The sequence below is a fragment of the Anopheles darlingi genome, chromosome 2, assembly GCF_943734745.1.
Source record: "Anopheles darlingi chromosome 2, idAnoDarlMG_H_01, whole genome shotgun sequence".
Lineage (NCBI taxonomy): Eukaryota > Metazoa > Arthropoda > Insecta > Diptera > Culicidae > Anopheles > Anopheles darlingi.
Window position 1 is genome coordinate 14,186,375 of NC_064874.1, and position 23,086 is coordinate 14,209,460.

General features: G+C 47.1%; 7 non-coding genes across 7 annotated transcripts; 3 read left to right on the forward strand and 4 right to left on the reverse strand.

The window, feature by feature from the left end:
- Positions 1–13,577: 13,577 nt before the first annotated feature.
- Trnas-uga (transfer RNA serine (anticodon UGA)) lies at positions 13,578–13,659 on the forward strand. Its single transcript has one exon. It is a non-coding gene; the product is annotated as a tRNA-Ser (tRNA).
- A 670-nt stretch (positions 13,660–14,329) lies between these two features.
- On the forward strand, positions 14,330–14,403 carry Trnat-agu (transfer RNA threonine (anticodon AGU)). Its single transcript has one exon. It is a non-coding gene; the product is annotated as a tRNA-Thr (tRNA).
- Positions 14,404–14,863: 460 nt separating this feature from the next.
- On the reverse strand, positions 14,864–14,937 carry Trnat-agu (transfer RNA threonine (anticodon AGU)). Its single transcript has one exon. It is a non-coding gene; the product is annotated as a tRNA-Thr (tRNA).
- Positions 14,938–15,584: 647 nt separating this feature from the next.
- Trnat-agu (transfer RNA threonine (anticodon AGU)) lies at positions 15,585–15,658 on the forward strand. Its single transcript has one exon. It is a non-coding gene; the product is annotated as a tRNA-Thr (tRNA).
- Positions 15,659–20,363: 4,705 nt separating this feature from the next.
- On the reverse strand, positions 20,364–20,436 carry Trnar-acg (transfer RNA arginine (anticodon ACG)). Its single transcript has one exon. It is a non-coding gene; the product is annotated as a tRNA-Arg (tRNA).
- A 1,581-nt stretch (positions 20,437–22,017) lies between these two features.
- Positions 22,018–22,089, reverse strand: Trnae-uuc (transfer RNA glutamic acid (anticodon UUC)). The gene has a single exon. It is a non-coding gene; the product is annotated as a tRNA-Glu (tRNA).
- Positions 22,090–22,663: 574 nt separating this feature from the next.
- On the reverse strand, positions 22,664–22,735 carry Trnaa-ugc (transfer RNA alanine (anticodon UGC)). The gene has a single exon. It is a non-coding gene; the product is annotated as a tRNA-Ala (tRNA).
- Between the last annotated feature and the right edge of the window lie 351 nt (positions 22,736–23,086).

A 23,086-nucleotide genomic window follows, 5' to 3' on the forward strand; every position in this document is an offset into this window, starting at 1 on the left:
TCTCTTCACCGGCGGAACAGCAGAAAAGCAGCAGCCACCTTATACACCCCGTTTCCGTTTGATATTCCAAACAAGATTATGTTTTATGAGCTGCCCATACACACTCACACACACACACACACACACACACACACACACACACACACGCGGGATATGAACACACTCCACAGCCTCTTCGGTTCCATGATACGAGCGAGAGAGCGAGAATGAAAAGACAGGGAGAGAAAACCGAATCCCTATCTCGTGAATGGAGAAAAAGAGAAACGAAAAACGAAGCAGAAAACGAAGGAAAAGGAAAATGCGGGGTAAAATCCGAAAAATCCATCCGAGCCGCCCGCACCCGGCGCGTCTTCTCCGAGATGGGACGATGGTTTTCGTCCCAAAGTGTCCTCGCATCTTAACGGCAGAGTTTTGGCGTTTGGCTTCTGCTTCTTCTGCTTCTCTGCGGCTGCTGGTGGCAAAGGCGGCGGCGAATGATGATGTGAGGAGTGAAGGCACAAAATTGATGAGAACAAATGAGCACGTACCAACCAACCAACGGAGCGCGCATGCAGGAGACGGCGAGGATGAGATGCTGCGCTCACATTCCTCATTCTCATCTGCTGCTGCTGTTGCTGCTGCTGTGTTGCTCACTACCACACCATGCGTACGTGATCTATTTCACGCCGACCAACAGCAGCAACAACAACAACACCACCAGAAAGAAGGCCAAGAAGGGAACTTCTCAGAAGTAATTCTATATAGCGCTGCGCTGCGCTGTGTTTGTGTCCGTGTTTGCGTGTGTGTCTGTGTTTGCATCTTCGCCCTTTTTTTTTCATTGAGGACATTTTCGACACATCTTTCCCTCGAAAAACTTTCTCATCCTCAAACCCTTAGTACAACCCCTCGCTTCCTCGGCTTCGTCGTGGTCGATGTTTCACCTTCTTGCGAGTCCTGCAGTCCCTCGGAGGATTGTAAGTGCCGGTGGTAATCCAGCACACAAAGAAGCCACAGAGGAAGTGTGTTGGAAGTGGCATCGGACGGGACGTATCAAATCAACCGTAGCACCAGGAGGAGGAACCAGGAACAGAAGCAGAAGAGAATATCATTTATCTCGAAAGCTTCACCGAGGACCGAGGGCTGTGCGCTCGGATGCTGGCCGGCTTGATCAACGTTAATCAACATGGCGCATGGCGGACCTCCACACTATCCAAGCACACACACACACACTACACCCAAACTCAAAGTTCATGATTTTTCCTCACGATGATGATGAGGATGATGCTGATAGCGATGATGATAGTAATGAGAAGTACGAGGCCAGTTCACCAATTCACCGGGGGCCGTCTATAGCCGTCGTCCTCGGGAGTACGCTCACCTTCATCCGACATTCCGGAGGGAAAAATGTTTTTGGCAAAAAAAAATGTTCCAACGAAAATAGAGAAGATCCGCGTATTGTTATAGACCACAGGATTGTTCCCTTCTCTAATCCATCAACACAGTGTGTGTGTGTGTGTGTTCCCTTTACAGCGGCCGAAACCACCCACCAGAAGCAAAGCAGCGATTCAACAGTCGCAAAAAGGAAGAGATCAGATTCCACGGAACTCACGGCTTCAACAAGCTCGCTACTCACTTTGGACCTTCTTCTTCATCTTCGTTCGCTGCGCGCACTTGTTATGGCAACGGGATGCCGTCATCGTCGTCGTCGTCGTCGCCACCGGCCAGGACATTAATCGAAATTATGCTTCCGGTTTTTATCGCATTTTCTCCTCATCCTGCCGCGGATGGATCCGGGGAATTCACCCTACCAGGGGCCCGCCCTGCTGCTGCCACTGCTGCTCGCTTCGGCGTTGATGATGCGAAGATGATGATGCGAATTCACGGTTTTATATCACATGACGAGTATTGTGTAAAAAAAAACGGGAATGTAAGGAATTGGAACAGTTTTTTTCCCCCTTTCACCAAAAGTACAGATTCGTGCGGGAACAGCTTTTTTGGAAAATCTGTTCTTATTTTTTTGCTCCAACATTTACGAAGCGCCATTAGATGCTTCTTCACATTGCTTCTTCCTCCGATTTTTAATTGCATCAAAAACGAATTAATCTCCTTCGGCACCATCATCATCATTCGAAGAAAGAGGAAGCAAGTAAGACGATATGATATGATATGGTCCACGAGGCACCACCAACGATAAGTAGTCAATATTGACGGCAGAAGATGGTGAAGCAGAGTGTCGAGCGCGCGGGAGTGAAAATTATTAAATTATAATTCACGATTATCCTCTCGCTCCGAGGGATGGGATGTTTCTTCCGAGCCGTAGACGTAGAAGGACCTGCGCCGATTGTGTCTTGACCTTCCAAGAACCGGGCAAGGGGCTGGACGTGCGCGCTCTTGGTGTGCGTGCCAAAGTCGAGTTTTCTTTGTTCCAACACTGGTACTGGAGCACCCGGCACCGGCACCGGCAGTCCCATGAATATTTCTGCTCGCGAATCCCCCAAAAAGCCAAACGCAGAGAAAAACGCGAAGCAAACACAGGGGGGAGGATGAGAAAAAAACGGAAAATCCACAACGAATATGCAAAGCAGACCTCGGTGCTGAGGACACCCCTAAGAGGAAGGTCGTTTCATAATGTTTCGCACTTTTCCGTTTTTTTCCTTCTCCTTCTTCCTTCCACCTATACAGTCTCTTTGAGGCCCGTGACCCAGGGAGAGCCTTCTAGAGGTTCCGATTTCGGTCAAAGTTTTCCACCGCGAACCGTAGCTCCACCTCCCCTCCCCCATAACATCATCCCCCCCGTGGGGTTTTGTGGAAAATTAACCATAATTTGGGTTGCGTTTTAGCCGGGGCGGACGTCGAATCGCGCGCACAAAGTTGTGACAAACCGGAAGGAACAGATTAATATCGGATGACGGTAATGAGGTTGGCCAGCAAACGAAAGGTGGTTCCATAACAGAAGGTTCTATTCGAGTGGCATGACGAAGAGCGACAAGAAAGTGAGAGATAGGCCGAGCGCGGTGGTGGAATTGAATCCGGAATTTCATTTCATCGTTCGACCACCGAGATGCCGTCGCGAGGTCACGACAACGGAAAGGAAGCATCGGAATGGATCTCTTCGTTCGCCTTCGAGAAAGCAGTGGCCAGTGAAAAGCAAATAATCAACGGCAGCTATCATCATCATCATCATCATCATCATCATCATCATCATCATCATCATCATCATCATCATCATCATCATCATCATCATCATCATCATCATCATCATCATCATCATCATCATCATCATCATCATCATCATCATCATCATCATCATCATCATCATCATCATCATCATCATCATCATCATCATCATCATCATCATCATCATCATCATCATCATCATCATCATCATCATCATCATCATCATCATCATCATCATCATCATCATCATCATCATCATCATCATCATCATCATCATCATCATCATCATCATCATCATCATCATCATCATCATCATCATCATCATCATCATCATCATCATCATCATCATCATCATCATCATCATCATCATCATCATCATCATCATCATCATCATCATCATCATCATCATCATCATCATCATCATCATCATCATCATCATCATCATCATCATCATCATCATCATCATCATCATCATCATCATCATCATCATCATCATCATCATCATCATCATCATCATCATCATCATCATCATCATCATCATCATCATCATCATCATCATCATCATCATCATCATCATCATCATCATCATCATCATCATCATCATCATCATCATCATCATCATCATCATCATCATCATCATCATCATCATCATCATCATCATCATCATCATCATCATCATCATCATCATCATCATCATCATCATCATCATCATCATCATCATCATCATCATCATCATCATCATCATCATCATCATCATCATCATCATTATTACAACACAACAACACAAAACACAATGTAGCAACAGTGGTTGCGGTATTAGCGAAGAGAGTTTCCTTGACGCGCCCACAAATCGTTATGTTTCAAAAAGGCAACTTACAGCACGACCACAACACACCGGACGCGATAACACCGAGCGCGGCAATAAAATTAAAAACAAAGCGCCAGTAATTATTGACAAAATGATCAACACAATATTGACTTACACATGATAAACCATTTAAGGGGGTGAAGCCATCAACCCGCCCCGAGAGATCGAGCACGTACAAACGTGACCCAGGAACGTGAATTTCAATAACACGATTACTCCAAAGGGGACTTTGAAGGGGACACAAAACCCCAATGCGCATTGTTTCCGTCGGAAGTTAATGGGGGAAGCGGAAAACCTTTTCGCACCAATGCGGGAAGCACCACGACTCCCAGACTCCAGACAGTTCCGCAGGTCTCTGCAGTCGAGACGGGAACAGAGAGAGAGAGGCAGAGGACGAAGGAGCAAAGGATGAACAGAACAGAGGGAGAAGTGACACGACACGACAGTTGGTAAATGGTTTGCACTGACTGTGACCAGGGAGGGGAGGATGTCTCGATGATTTCCTCGTGGTGGTGGTGGTGCTGGGGGTGGTTTGGTGGTTGGATGACAAAAAGAATCTTTTATCTGCTAGCGATATGCCAAGATTACACACTCTCGGTGTGCCATGCAGCAGCATACCGCATATCCTTGCCAAAGAGTCCTTGTACCTCTTCTCGCTCTATCTCTTTCTTTCGCATCGAGAGACGTGTGTAAAAAGTAAGTAAAAAACCGGGGACTGTATTCCTATCCCTTACAATGTCCTCTCTGCCACAAAGGGTGCAGGGAATCGAGGAGGAGACGAGGGTGTATGAGGATCTAGGCACCAGACACCAACACACCAAACCATCTCAATCCTTCTGCACACATCTCTTCTTGGTTCACGGCTGGCTTTGCTGCCGCTGCTCTCTCTCTCTATCAGTCTCTCTATCTCTTTCCAATACAGTACATCCCTTTCTTTTTCTACTGGCCTCCTCTTGTCCTGTCCCTGCCTGCCGCAGTCTAGTCAATCGCTTTAAAGTATCTTTACCACGCTGTTTGTTCATTGATTTTCCCGTTCCAGCATGGCTGGCCGAGAGAGACAGAAACAGAGAGAGAAAGAGAGAAAGAGAGACTCTCGCTCCCACATTGGCCCTCATTTGTATATGCGTGTGTGTGTGTGTGGGATGTATGTGGGATGCGCCCTTTGAGACATCTTGGCTCCTCTGGGCACAGGACGACGGTCGAGAGGTCGTCTCTATTCCTGGATCGCTCGCACAACACTACAGCCAAACGACATGCGAGTCTCGCTACACACACATTCACACACACACACACACATACACACTCGAGTCCCGGTTTTTGGGGAGGAAATTCCGAATCCAATATTGTTGCGCGCGCGCCAGTCCTCAGCACTCTCTTCCTCATTTACAATTCCCAGCAACAGGACTTCAGTCGCACAGGACACGAATAGAGGGTTTCGGGGATGTTATGTTTTTGCCGGCTTGTTCTCTTTTCCTGTTTTATTTTGAATGTTGCTCCTTTTCCACTCCTTGTGTTGGAGAAATCTCTCGACTTGCGGCGAAAACGGAAAACAAAAACCCGCGGAAATCGCGTCGACATCGACGCCGGCGAACTACATTAAAAGACGCGAAGCGATGCCAAGGATTGTGAACGACCGACCGGCACAGACACAAGCAGGAGCAGCATAATTTAGGGGGACATTTCGGACGAAGCCTACCCTAAAAGGAGTCGAGGGAAGGGATGCTTCTGCTCCTGTCCCCGGTCTTCCATTGTCCCCGGTCTTCCATCATTCATGATGTTCCTTTTGCAATTGCTGGAAACGCTTTTTTTATGATCGTCTTTTATGTTGGCAAGTTGGTTCATTTTTTGTTGGTTGAGTCGCGAGTAATTGCAACGAACTGCAGCAGCCACACCAAGGGACGTCACTGGATTTCCTGTAGGATTGACTTTCCGATCCCAAACCGAAGGTTAAAGATTAGAAATCGACTGGACGACCGGCGAGACGACTGACTTATCACAAATCAGACACACAATTTTCACAAGAGCCACAAGAGTGTCTGCCAAGTAGTGTCTATTGGTGAAGGTTGGAGAACCCGAATCGGAAATTTCAGACCAGCAGCAGGAGCAGCACCACATCATAATTGGTTGTTCCTTTCGCTGGTGGCTGACGACGACGACGATGTCGGTTGCCAATTGCAGACATTAGACCTCTACACCCTATCCTACGCTTGTTGACATTTCGATTTGTGTGTGTGTGTTTCGGGAACAACAAAAACGGGTACTATATACCGACCGGGAAGACCACCGGATCCGCCGGATCTCGAGACATCCTCCTCTCTCTCTCTCGAGGAATTTCGCTTTTCGGGGGAGGTGATTACGATCCGTTTAACAATTGCCCCCCTTCATTCGGCGATGAGCGTCTCGCTTTTCCACGGGCACACATTCGGGGGTGTTCTCGGGAGGGTGTTATGCTCGCTGGAAAATGCTTTCCCTAACTCCTCTCCCTGAACGCCTTTCCTCTAGCCTTTCGCTGTTCAGATCACATTTTTGACTCGAGGGTGTCGAGCGTTGCGTCGAGGAGGTGCTTGGGAGGGAGTAATCGGGACTTAAAATGGCTTGTCAGATACAGCAGCTGCCGGTTTGGCGGCTGTTTGGTTCGGATTCTTTCGGCGCAAATCGAAAACTGATGTTCAACGCAAAGAGCGAGAGGCTGAAGACATTTCAATCTAGTTCTATGATGTTTAACGGGACAAGAGGCGCTGTTTGTTTTGTCGAACGAACACATTGTCAACCAATTCATAGGCTTATGGATAAGCATACAATGTTCATACCCTTCAAAAATCAATTGATTCTCCTATTCCATTTTATGTTCAGTAAGCAATGTTTTTGAAGCCCCAAGTATCCTCGTTCTCAGCATCGATACAAGCGATATCGAGATCATCATTGTAATAAATGCACCATAAAATGGAAATTAAATGTGAATTTTAGCAAATTGGCGGTGATAATGTTGGGTGCTTTCATTTGTGCTCTTCCGATAGAAATGTTTTCACTTCTACTAAGTTAACCGTATACATCATCATTAAACGGGGAAAAGGAACCGTTCAGTCAATCCATTTCAAACGATTCTTCCGTTCACGTTTGTGTGTGTGTTTGTGTAATGCAGCATTGAGAATGTGAGAGGAAACTATTAAAACCAATAATTAGCCAACGTGCCATGTACACTCCCTCCTTGGTAGTCCGTCCCCACTCAAAGGACGTGGTTGATGAATGTGATGTGAGCGTAACAACGTATGCTGTCGTCCTTTCTCTCGGTGGCGGTGGTAGTGGTTGTCTTTACTCCTTTTGAACTAAGCACTGAACCCATCGCCCTCATCCTCATCGTCATCATCGTCGTCGTCACCTTCATCATCAACAGCAACAGCATCATCATTGTCGTAGTGAGCATCATGGTGATGAGTGTGCGAGCATCATGGATCTGGATGGAACCCGGAAAAAGGGGCGACATTAAACTATGCCAACCTACTTCATCGGTTTGTTCCCCTGTTTACTTCAACAGCAGTGGCGTCTGGAGAAGGAAAGGTTGCCAAGTGGATGCTTGCGCCAATCCTTATCAAACTGCTAACTGCGCAATTTCACCTCGTGCACACACATCACATCACGGAGTGTCTCGCTTTTCCCTGTTTCACTTCAATACATTCAACCACCAAAACATTAATACGCATAGTGCGCAATAAAAGGTTTCCACCCTGTAAGAAATTGAGGAGGCTTATTATTCAGTAGAAAACATAAGTTATGTGCCTGAGAAGTACCTAACAAGCTAATAGTTGTTCATCTGCTCACGATGTTGATAAAGACCTGTGTATAACTCCATTAGTTTTGAGCATAAAACCATCGATATTAGACCCTAAAGATGCACCTGAGATTAAAGAACTCAAATGCACCGTTGAGATGGAAAGAAAACATGATTATATGATTTTTTGTAAACATATATCAGAACGGGCGATCCGCATTTGTATGATAATTTTATTACCTTGAAGTGAAAACAGTACAATACTGTTCAATTCAATACATTATATTATATGGGATGAATTAACTTTTATTTCCGCACTGTATTTAATGCAAAATCCCAATCCCAAATCAGGTCATCCTTCGTTTCTATTCGTTAATTCCATTTTTTTTCTACTCAATATTATTGCGGAGTAAGTTATAGAAATGATGGCGTCGACTAATAAAAAGTTCAAATCGAACTACACTGGATACTGGTCCTGATTGTCTGTATCAATCCGTGCCACATTCTTTAAACAAACACTCCTCACAACCATCGCTGTTGTTGCGCTGTTGCTTCGTCAAGATTTCCACCCCCTCCCCGCTCCCGTTCCACCAGCTGCCCTGTGTTAAGCAACAACACACCCTGCTCTCATACTCTCGAACACACAAACAAACGCCAGCACCATCATCATCATCATCATCATCCACACAGACATTCTGTTGCGTCTCGCGGCGCTCACTATGGTGCCCTTAGTCAAACAGTTTCTGCTTCTTTTCTTCCTCCTCCTCAAGAAAACGAGACTCCACCACTCGTCGCTTCGCTCAGCATTTTCCATTTCCCCCTTAACCTTGCGGGGGCCTCCGTGCGCGTTTGCCTTTCTTTGTTTCGCATTTCTTCTAACACGACCCCGTCATATAACCTTTACTCAAGAGAAAGAGGAACACTACACCATGGTGGTTGTTTGGAGTGTTTGTAGATTTTCATTTATTTTCCCAAACATATTTGCTGCTAAATCATCAGCCAGCCAGTCAGTCAGTCAGTCAGTCAGCTAGTCAGCTTAGGTTTAGGCCATGCCGTGATCCTGAACAGCACACCAAACGAGACGCTCTCGCTTCCGTTCCGTTCCGTTATTTGGCGCACAGCACAAGGACGACGCCTTATTAGCCCCTTCCCCGGGGATGGTGGTGGTAGTGGTAGGAAAATTATTGAAGAGAAGCTCGCGAAATTGGACTTGAAATGCACGAGGTGCAGACAACACGCGGCCCCTTTTTTTTCCACCCCATTTTCCAGTAGTGGCCAACCAGTGGGGGCTGTTGTTACCGTTTTCACGGGTCCCGAAACTATCGGATCGTCTTTATGTCCGCGCGCGCGCGCGCGCCTCAAACACAAAGTCGAGGCAAGGAACGTACTGATTGGCCAACTCCCAGAGAGGGCCAACGGGGCAAAGAAAAGCGTTGCTATCGTGTGACCCCCTTTTCAGGGTTGGCGGACATACTCACGCTGCTCACAGCTCACTGAGGAATTTAGTATGCAAAGCAGCAGCAACACTGCTGGAGTCAACCTCTTCCGAAGCATAACGCATCACGCAATCATATTTACGTTTTTCCCTCCGCGATGGGGTGGCGATGAGTTTTGCATAAACTGGAGCTGGAACCTGGCCACTGGCCGGACAGGACGAGCTCCTCCTGTCCTGCACCCCAACACGACGAGGACACGAAGGACGAACTGAAAGGCAGAACTCGCGCAGCGACGTCCTTCGGCAAACGGAACTAACAGAATATGGCGTGCTGATGGCGAATATGCATACAATAACAAAGGAGCTGCACTAGACTAAACCAAACACACAACACAACAACCAATCCATTCCATTCTACCCACCCCACCGGGGAGGGCTTTATGTTGCTCTTCTGACTGTCTGAAATAGTGGATTTGTGGACCAGGGAACACAGAGGCACTCTGCATATATGTGTGGGGAAAATGATTCAATTCGGAGGAGGAAAATTACTGAAAACTCCCCCTTCGGCTCAATAAGTCCACCCTCAATCAGCACCCCCTCCTCTGTCTCCTCCCCGGAAGGGGCAGGCAATATGGAATGTAAACAAAAGGCCAAACAATTCCATAAATACTCATCGACACCACCACCACCACCACCACCATCACCGGAGCACGAGTGCGCCGTCGTTGTCGTCAGTGTCTTAAAATAGTTGTTTCGCTGCCAAGATATAAATTAACTGAAGTACCACCATCCCCCCTGCTGCCGCTGGTTTTTCCGCCCTCCCCCCCTATAGAAGTCATTTGCAGTCCACACACACACACAGACACACCACCACCATCACACAATCTCATTTCGCCAATCAATGACTCTCGCGCCAAGTGTTCCACCGACTGCCCTGCTGGTCGCCCAGCAATCGCTCTGTATGTGTGTGTGTGTGTTTAAGGTGGGGTGGTGGGTGGTTTTTTCCGGTTGGAAAATATTTTTAAAACAAGCAGACGGGAGCAGAGCGCAAATACTCGTCGTCGGTCGCGTCGCGTCGCGCGTTACATTGCGAACTGCTGCTGCTGCTACGCATTATATGCTTGGGTATGCGCGCGCCCAGTCCAGAGTGTGTATCGTTTCTTTATGTGTAGAGGAGGAGGAGGAGGATGAGGAGGGCCATAAGGCATCATTCTCCGTGGCCGTTTTTTTCCGGAGTGGCAAAATCTCAACTTTCCCCAGCATTTTCTGCTGCCGCTTCCCAAAGAGCGAGAAAGAAGCGAGAACGAAGCAGCGATAAAGCAGTGAATGGCGGGGGCCACCAACATTACGACTTGTTGGACGCGCAGCGAAAAAGCGTTTATCTCGTTCATCCATTCCCCCCTTTTCCCCATTTTCTCCCATTACCCCGCCGGAAAGCAGCGGGCAAGCGAAGGAAAGCAAGAAAAGTCCCAAAAACAATTCATCAGAGGAAGGAAACTTTTTTTGGGGGGATGAGGGCAAAAAAAAAGCCCGAACAGCACACTACACAACAGACAGAGGCCATTATGTGGTGGTGGCGGTGTTGGTGGCCGGAGGGACAGGGAGGGGAGCTTTGATTAAAAGTTGCTCACCGAGTAGCAGGAGGACGAGCTGCTGACAGGAACGTTCTAGGAGTTAACACAGGAAACTAGAACAACTCGAAGAACAAGGAGTTTGCGCTTGGCAGAACATCCTGCCTGGGCGATTGATGTCGAGAGAGAGAGAGAGAGAGAGAGAGAGAGAGAGAGAGAGAGAGAGAGAGAGAGAGAGAGAGAGAGAGAGAGAGAGCTGGTGCTGGTTATACTTCAACAAATCAACAAAAATCGGACGCCGCTGGCCAATTCGTGGACGGAGCGGAATTATGAAAAAGAAATTTACCACCGAAACCCTCTCTCTCTCTCTTCACGATTCGTTGGAACATTTTCCTACCGGTTTATGCTTCTTTCTTGGTAATGCGTCTCTGTTCCAGCGGGATTTCGGTGTCTTCGGTGCCGAGCCAAATATCGATCCAATTGAACAATAAGACGACGACGACGACGACGATGGCGACAGTGAAGACGTTCTCGGTTCCCGGTCCCCTTGTTCTGGTGTTCAAAACACAGCAAAGACACAGTAGAAGACACCAGAGGTCCGTCCGTGTATCCTCCCCCTCGTACGCGCGCGCGTGTGTGTGTATGGTTGTGTGCAGCGTCGTTTCCGGTTGAAGTGAATGACACCGGAAACCGGAATATGCTCCGACTATGCTGACGCCTGATTGTACGCACCCGGCTGCGGCTGGGGGACTATTGGAATGAAGCTACCCGGAGGAAAGTACCGGAGAGGAAACACACTCCAGAGGGAAACCAACGTTCTTCCCAAAAACAAAACCAAAAAAAAACAAGACAACACACGGTCCCCCTAAATCGAAAGGGGCTGCGCTACTCGGCTACTGGAGGGAAGGGGGGTGCATTATGCTTAACGTGCCAGTGATGGATTCCGGATGACACAGGCGTGTGTGTGAAGGAGTGTCAAAGCCATATATTGCCCTCGAACGGGATCGATTCATCCATCGATGGGTCGCCAGACCGGACCGAACAGGACGGGGGAGGGGGGGGGGGGGGGGTAGCAGGACAAATGGATCAAATGCAAATCAGAAGTCAGAGGATCCATCGGAGGGCTGGGGAGAATCGAGAGTGTCAAGAGAGAGGGCAATGTCAGCGCCTACTAGCACGCACGCACGAACGTATGCAACAGCGCAGCGCATACAGGCAAGCTGTCAAAGCACACACTGTTGCCGCCTTTCCTGCCATTCCCCATTTCCTGCCTTGTGGCCCATGACCCCAGCAAGGAGGTCATCCGACGAAGCATCGAGGGTCGATTGCAAGCCCCTTGTGTGGCGGCGGTGTGTGCGTCGGATGCGTATGTATACGTTCTACAACGAAACAAAACCGAAAAATTATAATACCAAAATATATCGGCACCTTTAAACCATTGGCCCTTGTGACACACATCAAGCAGGCTGTTGTGTGTGTTGTTTGATCCCGCGATGGCTACATTCACATCTTGATGCGCCTTCGTGTTCACATCTTCCGGGGGTCTCGATCTCGTATGTGTGTGTGGGTGTGTGTGTGTTTGATGACAATTTCAGTTTGTTGCTCCCGGGGTACCCCCCCTCCCGCTTGCTGTGTACCCCCTTCCTTGTTTATGAGGCAACATAAAAAGGCATCAGCAACAACCGCACACAACAGTGTGACCCCCACGAGAGACGAAGACAAATCGCAGGCGCAGACCCCGGGGCACGCTGGAATGCTCCCGCGAAGGCATCGGAGAAAACGGAGAAGGTCTGCAGAGAAGAGGCCAAGAGAGGGACCCAAATAAATTAGATAACATCGCCGCCGTCGCCGTCGTCGTCGTCGTATGCGTACTACGCGTAGTGTGACGTGTCAACCGCGGCGCAATCGAGCGACCAAAACATCGATACATCACCGCAAAGTCCTCTCCCCTCTCTCCCTCTACGTGCAAGACATGGCTTACTTCGGGGATGACGATTGGGCATTGGCTTATGCTAGGGATGGCGGCGGCGACGGTGACGGTGACGGTGACGGTTACCGTCACAGAGTTCTCGGTCAGGGATCAACGCGTCGTCGTGCCACGTCGTCAGTTGATAGTTTTCGAATGTCAAAGAGAGCGAGAGCGAAATAAACAGAGAGAGTAAGAGAGAGAACGTTTTGGTGAAGCATTGATAGAGCATAAGCAGAACACATGCCCGGCCCCCCGTCAATGTGGTTGCGGAGCAATAAAACAATTGCGATCGGCCATATAACGATGACCAATATTGTGCTGCGATTCCAGCGCTGGTAGTATCAGTACACGCAGCAGATGTGGCGGACGGTCGTCGTCATGATTGTGTCGGAACTATTGATCGCTCGATTGATAGCGGGTTGATCGGAAAAATCAATCGCGCGATAGAGCGATGGCGGTAGCAGGGAATCGGAGATAGCATAATGATGCCTAATGACTTGATGCCACTCAAAATCCGTACCCTATTTAATTTTGGAAACGAAAGGCATGGAATGGAAAATCCCATAAAATTTCGGTCCCTCCCCTCTTTCTCTTGCGTCCGAACCCCATCCGGAAAACCATCCGGAACGCGAGCGTAGAGCATTAATTTTCCGCAGCGCCGTCCCGTTGCCATTGCTTGTTTAGCGATGGTAGGGGGATTCCGTTTAGGGCGTTACACGCACACTGTCGAAGGTTTGTGTGTGATACATTGAATGGCGCAACAGAACCGCACAGCATAGAATATTCTGTAAACTCGCTTCGGTGCACAGGCTGTGGTGTCCGAGCGGTTAAGGAGATGGACTTGAAATCCATTGGGTTTTACCCGCACAGGTTCGAATCCTGTCTACAGCGAACATTCTTTTTGTTGTGTTTCACTTCCTGTACCTTCTTAGTAATATTGCTTTTCGTTTTTGTGTTGTGTTTTTATCACTCAAAGTAAGCTGAAGGCACTTTACAGATATTGATTTTTTTCATCGTAAATTGGTTTTTATTCCACCTTTGCATTTACACATGCCACACCGTAATTTTTCATAGCGTCGTACTGCCCACAAGGTACACCTAACTACCTTTGGGATTGCGTAACGTTATTTTTAATCATATGATTTGTAAGAGTAAATGAGATAATGTCGGTTATTTTACATAATCTTTTCTATCTATAATTTGTTTGAGGACCTAATGTACCAGATTCGGACAGCCGTTAGATGTTACGCGACCAAAACTATACTCGCTTTCCCGAAATCCCAACCCTCTTCGAACAGAAATGGTGAGGTATAATGAGTGTAATAACATGGTTTTAAGATACTTCAGTCAACACGCGGAGCTGAGGAGGAAACCATTTAGACAGGTGCGTATCCGTTATGGCAATGTCCTTTGGGGTAATTTAGAAGTCAGGTAACAAATAAACCCTGGAGGGTTGAGAGAGAAGGTTTTTGATCAACTGACATAGCAAACTTCAAAGAGTGTTAATAGTTTGGAGACGTGTTATGTTTCTGTATTGTTAAATATTTTCGTCACTCACCAAGGCGCCGTGGCTTAGTTGGTTAAAGCGCCTGTCTAGTAAACAGGAGATCGTGAGTTCGAATCTCGCCGGAGCCTTCGCTATGATGACCTCACGCAAAATCATAGCCGGAATTTCTTTTTATGATTTTGTTTAGCTCTTCCAATACATATGCTCCGTAGCTCAATACATACAACATTGAACCTATTGTACGTTTCATGTCTACTTTCTCTATCTCATGTGTTAAAGATTATAAAGCAATCAATCCGACATTTTTATTTACGTTTAACGAAACCGTAATCATCAGCTATACTTTTAGTTTTCGATTTAAATCGGAATTCCACTAATATATCCTGGGATGCATCTTAATCATCACTGACATGGCATAGGATCGTATAAAATAATGAAGAAATTCAAGAACTGTTCCATAACCAAAATCAAGTGGTTAAAATTGAACACATTTCATAGCTTTATGCTATAAACATAGCTTTATGTTATAAAAAAGAAAGATTATAGCAACTATGAACCATCCTCACTCGTAGATGGAATCAATAGCTCAGGCTCCGGCGAGATTCGAACTCACGATCTCCTGTTTACTAGACAGGCGCTTTAACCAACTAAGCCACGGCGCCAGTTGCGACCAGTGACCTCATCTTTATCAGCCACTGATTTCAGTTCTTACAAATGTATAGTGTATGAAAATATTATCATCGTTGACAGGTCCCCATATAGTTAATGTTAACAATGTTATAAGGCGGCTGATAGCGGAGTTATCGTATGGGCAACGTCATTGTCAAAAGCATAAACCGCATCAGTTAAGAAGCATTCGAACAATCGCGTGGCTTATGAACCTCACAATACCAAATCGCTTCATTAAACTTTCGCTACAAAGACCAATTGTTGACGTTGTTCTTTAATTGATCGACAAACAACTTCGTGACTCGGATCACTTCCATGTAGCACAACAGTGTTTGTCATATAGTAGTGATTTCAGTGACAGTTTGTATACGCCTTTGGTATAATATTCACGATGTAGAGCACATACCTGCCACAATTGCACATCGATGCGATTGCTGGAACGAAATGGAAAAAGAAAGGTGCATATTAAAACAAACCATTTGAGCAAAACCGCATATATTCATAAGCATGTGGTTCAGATAAATGTACGTAAGTGAGGATTGACATTGTTTGTTGAATTTATTCGTCATATTAAAATAGTGTGCATAAAATGTCAAACAAGCGTGTTTTTATACACGTGTTAAGCCCCTCCACCCAACAAGGCGCCGTGGCTTAGTTGGTTAAAGCGCCTGTCTAGTAAACAGGAGATCGTGAGTTCGAATCTCGCCGGAGCCTTCCATCCCCCTGATCGGGATGACAATACTTTTGTTTTTTTGTTGTTTTTTTTTTATTACTCCTCTCAAATTTTTTCTCACGCTTTCTATGTCTAGCATCCCCTCTGAAGGCCCTTCAATTTGTTACATTTTCTCTACACCCTTCAAACTTGTTGAGGTAGATTAGAACGCTCTTATTGATCCAACGGATACCATCGGGTTAAACACCTTAACATAAAACCGAACCACGTCAGGGATCGAATGTTTCATTTTAACCGTCTGTGACCTTTGTTTTGCTTTAATCACGAAGGACTAACCCACTCCTTGGAACCGTACCCTAGGACAGTACCATCGATAACCTAGAAAAGCGATTTCATCCACAGTCTGCGGCGCGCGAAGGTTGGAAAACCATAATCCCACTTCTTCCTCCTACCGCTGATTCCCTCTTCACGGTTGCATCTTCTGCCCTCTAGGGTGTCCTCTACTGTAAGCTGTGCACAGTTGAGAAGGTCAAGCAACGGCTGTGGATTCGCGAGGGAGACACACACACACACACATGCGAGTGTTCCTCGCGTGCTGCTTCACGAACCATCACCCTCCAAAAGCCCCATGTCCAACATGAAGAGATCTTCTTCAGGCGCATCGCTGGCAGCAACGAGCGAGTGAAACAGGTTCCACCGTTTCTTCAGTTCTTTCCCCACGATGAGTCGTCGTCTTCTGCCCGACCAGACCAGACTTTTCGCAATTCGCGAGGTGAACAAACCAGACGCACCAGACAAGCGAACGACCACGAACACGCTGACGACGACGACGACGACGACGACCGAGTCTGACCGAGAAAAGAACCAAACACCTCTCCACAGTGGCCTGTTCTGGGGCTGTTGAGCCCTCCTCCCCAGAGGGGCACGGGTGGCACGTGGCAGAAGCTCATCGAGGACCACGACCAGACCAAACGGAACGACAAAAGCAGCAGCAGCAGCATTCCCGCGCACGGTCGTCGAGCAGAATTGGAAGAAGCAAACGACCGACGGCAGATGGACCTCTACTGGTGCCCCCGTGGGCACCGCTGTGTGTATCGTGGCGTTGCGTGCTCTCGTTCTCGTTGAAGGGAGGGCAGAGACTTTGGAATCGAAACCCAACCACTTGCATTCACCTTCCCCTCGGAACCACCACCGACCGAACCCATCATCCGGCGGCGATTGCGCCACGGTGAAGCTGCTGAACTTTTGGGATTTCTTGTCTCGAAGCACGAACTCTGGCCTGTGGCACCTGTTGTGTGGAGGGATAGGGAGATAGTGGAAGATGTGTTGCACAGCAGCGACCGCGCAAAACAAGAACCCACTGTTATGCTGCGCTTCTTGCCGAAACGATGTCAATTACATGATGGCTTTTGCTTTGCTTTGCTCCGGTTGCAATCGTGCGACAAAAACGGTTGAACCAGACACCACACTTAAGCTCCACTAGCAGCAGTCTGGACTTGGTTGCGTGTTGTGGCCTCGAACTGCGGCTACTGAACTGGCACATTGTCCACAGGTTGGCTGTACATATGCTATGAATATGGCACACAACGACGTAATACCTCGTAAAATCTTCTTATTAGCATTCGGTGGAATATGACGAGATGGTCTGGTCCGAGACGAGCTAGAATTCATTCTAGAAATACAAACGAAATGAAAAAAATATAATGATTGACAAAACATGATGTTACACAGACTGGAACATTCCTAGTTCTGTACCGTCAATTAACCAAAGGGAAGCGTCGAGAACATTGCTTCACGCCTGGAGTGATGAAGGATGTCAAATGTGTCGAGAAGAACAGATAATGTGTGTGTGTCGAGAAGAACAGAATGTGTCGAGATAATACATGCACGACGTAATAAAGAGGTAGAGAGAGAGAGAGAGAGAGAGAGCATGGTACATATCACAACACAGCATCTGCTTAAAACAAAACGGCCCGGTAATACGAGGTGCAAATTCGTCTCCACCCTTAAAACCCCTGACAAAGCTCCTTAACAGCATTACTTATGTCCCCGGCCCCGAAACAACGACCGAGATTCGCTTGCCGTGCCACTTCCAAAACCCCATCACACCTACGCAGCAGTAATGACGGTAGGAGTAGTACTCCAAACATTTGACACGCTGGACGAAGCCCAACGCAGCAGCGGTCGTTGCTTTGATTGTCCTGTTCCCGGTACATGGTCCTGCTTCAAAGGGTACTTGGCAAGCGGTTTGCAGAAGGAGGGTAGGTTTGTGGGTGGTCCTGGTAATGGCCACGCGCAAATTACTGTCGACCCTCTCCAAATGGCCAAAAACGGTCGAGCAATGCAACACTCTGGATCCAATGGCTGAGAACGTTTGGTGGCTCTGGGGTGTGGGAGCCTCCGTTTTGCGTTTTTCCCCCCGTTGACACGTCACTCACTGTGTTTTGTCCAGGGCCGGGGCTTCCTTCCTTTCTCTGGGCGCGTAGCTCAACTCAACAGGATCAATCTCGGGTGAAAAGAAGGAAATAAAAGTCAACAATTGTGGGTCGGCCGGCCCCCCTCGGTGAACCGGTAAGACACGCTCGACTTGACATGGTACGGTAGAGAGCAAACGGCGGTTGCGGCACTAACAAAGGCCACCTGAAAACAGCATCCAATTACTGTGGCGACCATCCCCCTACTCCCTTCCGGAACGGGGGACGAAACATCTTTGAATCTCCAGGGATGAGCACTTCTCCTTATCTTGCGAATACTGCTAGGATTTTGGGTTCGATGGTGACGCAATTCCCCGAGTCCTCGATTGAAGCTACAAAAGAAGGAAAAAGGATGTAGGTTTCTAGTTCTACGGCACGCCAAATGGCCACATCGGCAGTTTGATTCCAGGTTCAGTTTGCTTCTCTACGAGTTCCAGGATTCATCGACTGCACGGAAAGTACATCCTTCCGGAGGGTTTAACACGGTTTATAGGCAGCTATCAACGGTCCCTGCTGCTGCTGCTGCTGGTCGATTGGATTCGTAATCGATCCAGAAACTCGCTCCACTCTTCGGTCCCAAAACAAGGGAGACTTTGGCGGGACTGCTACAGAGATGACAAAGGCCGGTGTTGGTTGGTCAAGGTTGGTCGCATCAAAGCAAGCGCATCACCTGCCACCGCTTGCTTGTATCCTTCTTTTGCCGAGGCCATAGGATCATAAAAGGCCATATAATGCACCCTCATCAACGGGAGGGAGACCGGGCCCTCCGGTGACGTGTGTTTCGGTTGCAGCGGCGGGAAGATGCGCGCGGCACCTCCGCGGATCACTCACATTTTTCCCGTTTGCAACGACACGCACCATCTGGTCAGCGGACGCCACACACACACACACTGGCTGCAATTAACACAGCGACAACACAGAACAAGCAGCGCGCGACAACAACAGGTGTGATTGCGCGCTGGTTCGTTTTCTTCGAACGCCAAAATTCTCGAACAACATCATCATCATCATCACACTCCACGATGGGGACGTGAGGCCACCAGATGATGCTAAAAGAAAACCGAAGGAAATCATCAACATCAGATGGCACCGACCCGGTACAGGGCCGTCCTCTCCGGTTGCTTTCCCTGCACTCGAGTCATAAACGCGTCGTTGCAAGAAATTACCATGTAAGTGATGCACGCAGCTTCATCCAAAAGGGTTCCCCCCTCGATGTCTTGGAGGCAGTTTGTGCCTAGCCCCTTCCTCCATCGATCTTAACTGCCGACAGCTTGCTAATGGCTAGTACGGGAGTGTGTAATTGAAGCTTACTTACACGCACGCACGCACGCACACAACACGGTACACAACGCACGCACAATCTGCACACCGCACGTGTACTCGTTTGATGAGGCTTTTGCTGCATCTACCGCTTTTCCGTTGTATCACGCACTAGCACACTGTTTTCACGATTTTTCCACTAACAATTTAAAGGCAAAAACACTCACTTCCACGAGAATATCATCACTCGAAATGACTTTTTCGAATTAAACCCAATTTTCGATCGACTGGCTTGCTCCGATTAGCACACACGCGCCCTTTTTCTTCCGACAGATTCGTGCAAGTGGCTGCATTTGTGACGTCCGAGTAGGCTTTTCAAAAATGAAATCAAACTGGTGTTGGCGCTTGTAAACAATCGATTCCCGGAATCAAAAACCGTTGGAACGACCGTTGGAACGACCGTTGGAACGACCGTTGGAAATCAGCGCATTCAATACTCGAGGCTGCTTTGCCAAAAACAAAACTGCTTTGTTCTCGCTCGGTCGTGCCGTAGGAGTATAGGAATTTAGGGTGCACGCACTCTCGATAACACGCACTTCTCTCTGATGATCGCTCGCGGTATGTGGTTCGTTCAATTCGTCGTCCATCAAGTATCCAGTGTAGCTCGGTAAGTTCGATTTTTAATATTTTTTAGTGAAGTGAGTGTGTTGGTGTAGTGTAGTTTTTACAGCCAAATCTGGTTCGAAACTATTTTCCGGATATGTCTCGTGATTTGCTGTGCGCTACGATTCGTGTAATCCATGTGTGCTACGATAGGAAGATGTGAAGTTTGTTTCCATTGTGATTATCCCGTTCAAGTGTAGTGACCAAGGCGAAAAAAGGTGAGAGAAAGTTCTAATTGTGAATTGTGCGTTATCGCTTTTGCTAAACAAAACGGTGTAGCATCAAATCTTGCGGAAAAGTTTAGTAAAAATTAAAAGTCAAATTAGCCATAATAAAAAGTGATGTTTCGCGATCCTGCCAGGAGTCGAACCTGGAATCTTCTGATCCGTAGTCAGACGCGTTATCCATTGCGCCACAGGACCCTGTCGAGTGGAGGGTGCAGTGTATTCAACTAGTCGGTTTAGCGTTTACAATATCACAACCATCAATTTGGTGTGTTCAGGCATAAAACCATCTATATCACGATTTTTAATATATTCAAACGTTGGCCCTCACTGTGGCGACTGTGTTCGGACGCGTTCGCAGTTTATTTCGGCCACCCTTTACGCGCTCGTCACTTCCATCGTCGCGCACGCCTCATACCCGCCCGACAGTGTAGACATCCGAAATCCCATGAAGTAATTAAAATCATCGCCCCAAGTTCCGGTCGGTTCGGTACGCGGAAAGTGGTAAGTTGGGAGGATTACACAACTGCCTTCGTAGCGTTCCCTGTCTTCTTGTATTCGTTTCCCTTTCTCTCTTTTCAGCAACTCGCAGCCAATCATGCTCTCTCTCTCTTTCTCGGGCAACGTGTGTTAACCTGCTGCGGCTTCTCTCTACATGACGGCCCTCGGTGTGGAACAGGGGACCGGGTGGCGGTATTGGTGAAAAGGTACGAACCATTATTTTCTCCTGCTGTACTTTATTTGATTACGGGGTTTATACTGTTCGCCCCGTAGAATGTGGAAGAAGCTAGCAAGGGACGGAACGGCGGAACTTTACTGAAGTTGTGGAGTGGAGGGGAAGAGAAGGTTAATGCTGCTGTAGAATACTGTTACAAACATAAAGCCTTTGTTGTCACCGAATAGAAGAGTGGCTCACCATTGTGTGGGTGTGTGAGTGTGCGTGCGTGCGTGCATGTGTGCTGTATCCATGGTAGATACTTGAGGCGTTACAAGCTTATAATATAGCTTCACTTTGTTTCCCTTCATTCTGCTAAAGTTACTAAACCAGATTTCTATAATGTTTGGTCCAAATCTACACAAAAGCATGACGATGATGATGATATTGTTGAATTCGAAAGGGTCTCCGGGCACTTGGCAAGTGTTTCGCATGTTTCAAGCAATCATAGCCAGGTACGAGCGTGACTAGCGAAACAGCAAAGTATGTGTGCGAGGTACGTGTGCACCACTGCATGTGCTCTTCGGGACGAAATCTCCATAAAACTCGTTTTTGGTGACCGGAACCAACCGGCATGGCGGATGCCACAGCGGCATGTTTTCTAGATCGGCAGGAGCTTGCCAGAGGATCGGCTATCTCATCTCGCAAGGCTTCCTTGTGGAAGAGCAAAACATGGTCACGATGATTTGTATTCAAACGAAGTAGGCTCGTGGAGTGTTGAATTTATTACTGCTCTGTTCTGACTGCACTGGTTGGGCTAGCACATGCGCGCCACTGCTCATACGAAACAGTACGAAACTTTGATCTACATGGGTGAAAGGCACAAGGGAGGGAGGGACAGAAGACAGTACGTGGTCGCGGAACAGAAGAGAGAATTGATTAGATTAAAAAGGATGCAGAGACCATTTGGAAGAAGTCATTGCATTCGACTAGGGTTAACACTATGCTCAAAGTGTTTGAGAAATAGAAGATAGGAGATTGAGGAGTCGCGGCTGTTAAATGTCTTAACCAACCTTATGTGTTCAATAGACAAAAAATCATGCATTGTGGAGAGCAAAAAGGCTTTCCCATACCGGGAATCGAACCCGGGCCTTCTGGGTGAAAGCCAGATATCCTAGCCACTAGACCATATGGGAGGTGGTAACCGGGGAAAATAACGTTGTATTACGCTTTTGTTTCAATAATATCAATAAGTGCTTCGAGAATCTACATCACATAGGAGATGTATGTATATGTACAAAACAATGACTGTGTATCATTTTAAACATTATCATTTCACACTTCAAGGTTCAGTAGCTATAATCTAGGAGTTGAATAGTTAATAAAACGATACATCAAATCGCATACAAGTTGATTACATTATTTGCGACTACGTAGGTTTAAACTGAGCGTTAAACATTCGATGAAACAAATTTTACACAAGCGTGAATTCATTCAATATGCGTTCACATATTCTCCTAGAGGCCAGATGAAACCCATATGCCGATGAATTGGATAATATCAGAAAGATTTCTATATAGATTATCACAATAATGTAACTTCTTGAAAGATTAGTGAATTCAGTCTTTGATATCATATAGCAATTAGTCCGATAAGAATGAAGAAAGAAGTTTGATAGTAAAACTTAAAATACTGAATTGATGCGATTATTAAGAGCGCATGAAAAATCAGATTTTGGTTGATAGTCCAATAGAAAGCAAAAGAGAATCCTGGAGATGCCGGGGATCGAACCCGGGGCCTTTCACATGCAAAGCGAACGCTCTACCACTGAGCTACATCCCCTGACAGCCTTGGCGGCAAAATTTAATATTAAAAACTTTCCATTATTTTAATTATACCGGAACCCAAAAAAGGGCCGGGACAGCACCACGCTTACAAGTTTAACTGGTCACTAAGCAGCCACTTTGTATGGCAGAAAACTGACCGGATAGCGGCCTCGGTTCTTCATTAAGCGGCCACCTTGTATGCTATTTGTCATACGACGTCGGATATCCATGGATCATACGACTGAATTACAAAAGTACGCAACATGGATACAAATGAAGTACCGAGGCCCGGTGTTTGAATGTTACTGTATCTAGCGGCGACAACTAATTGCTAATCCTCGAAATGAGATTTTCTATGTCACATGAC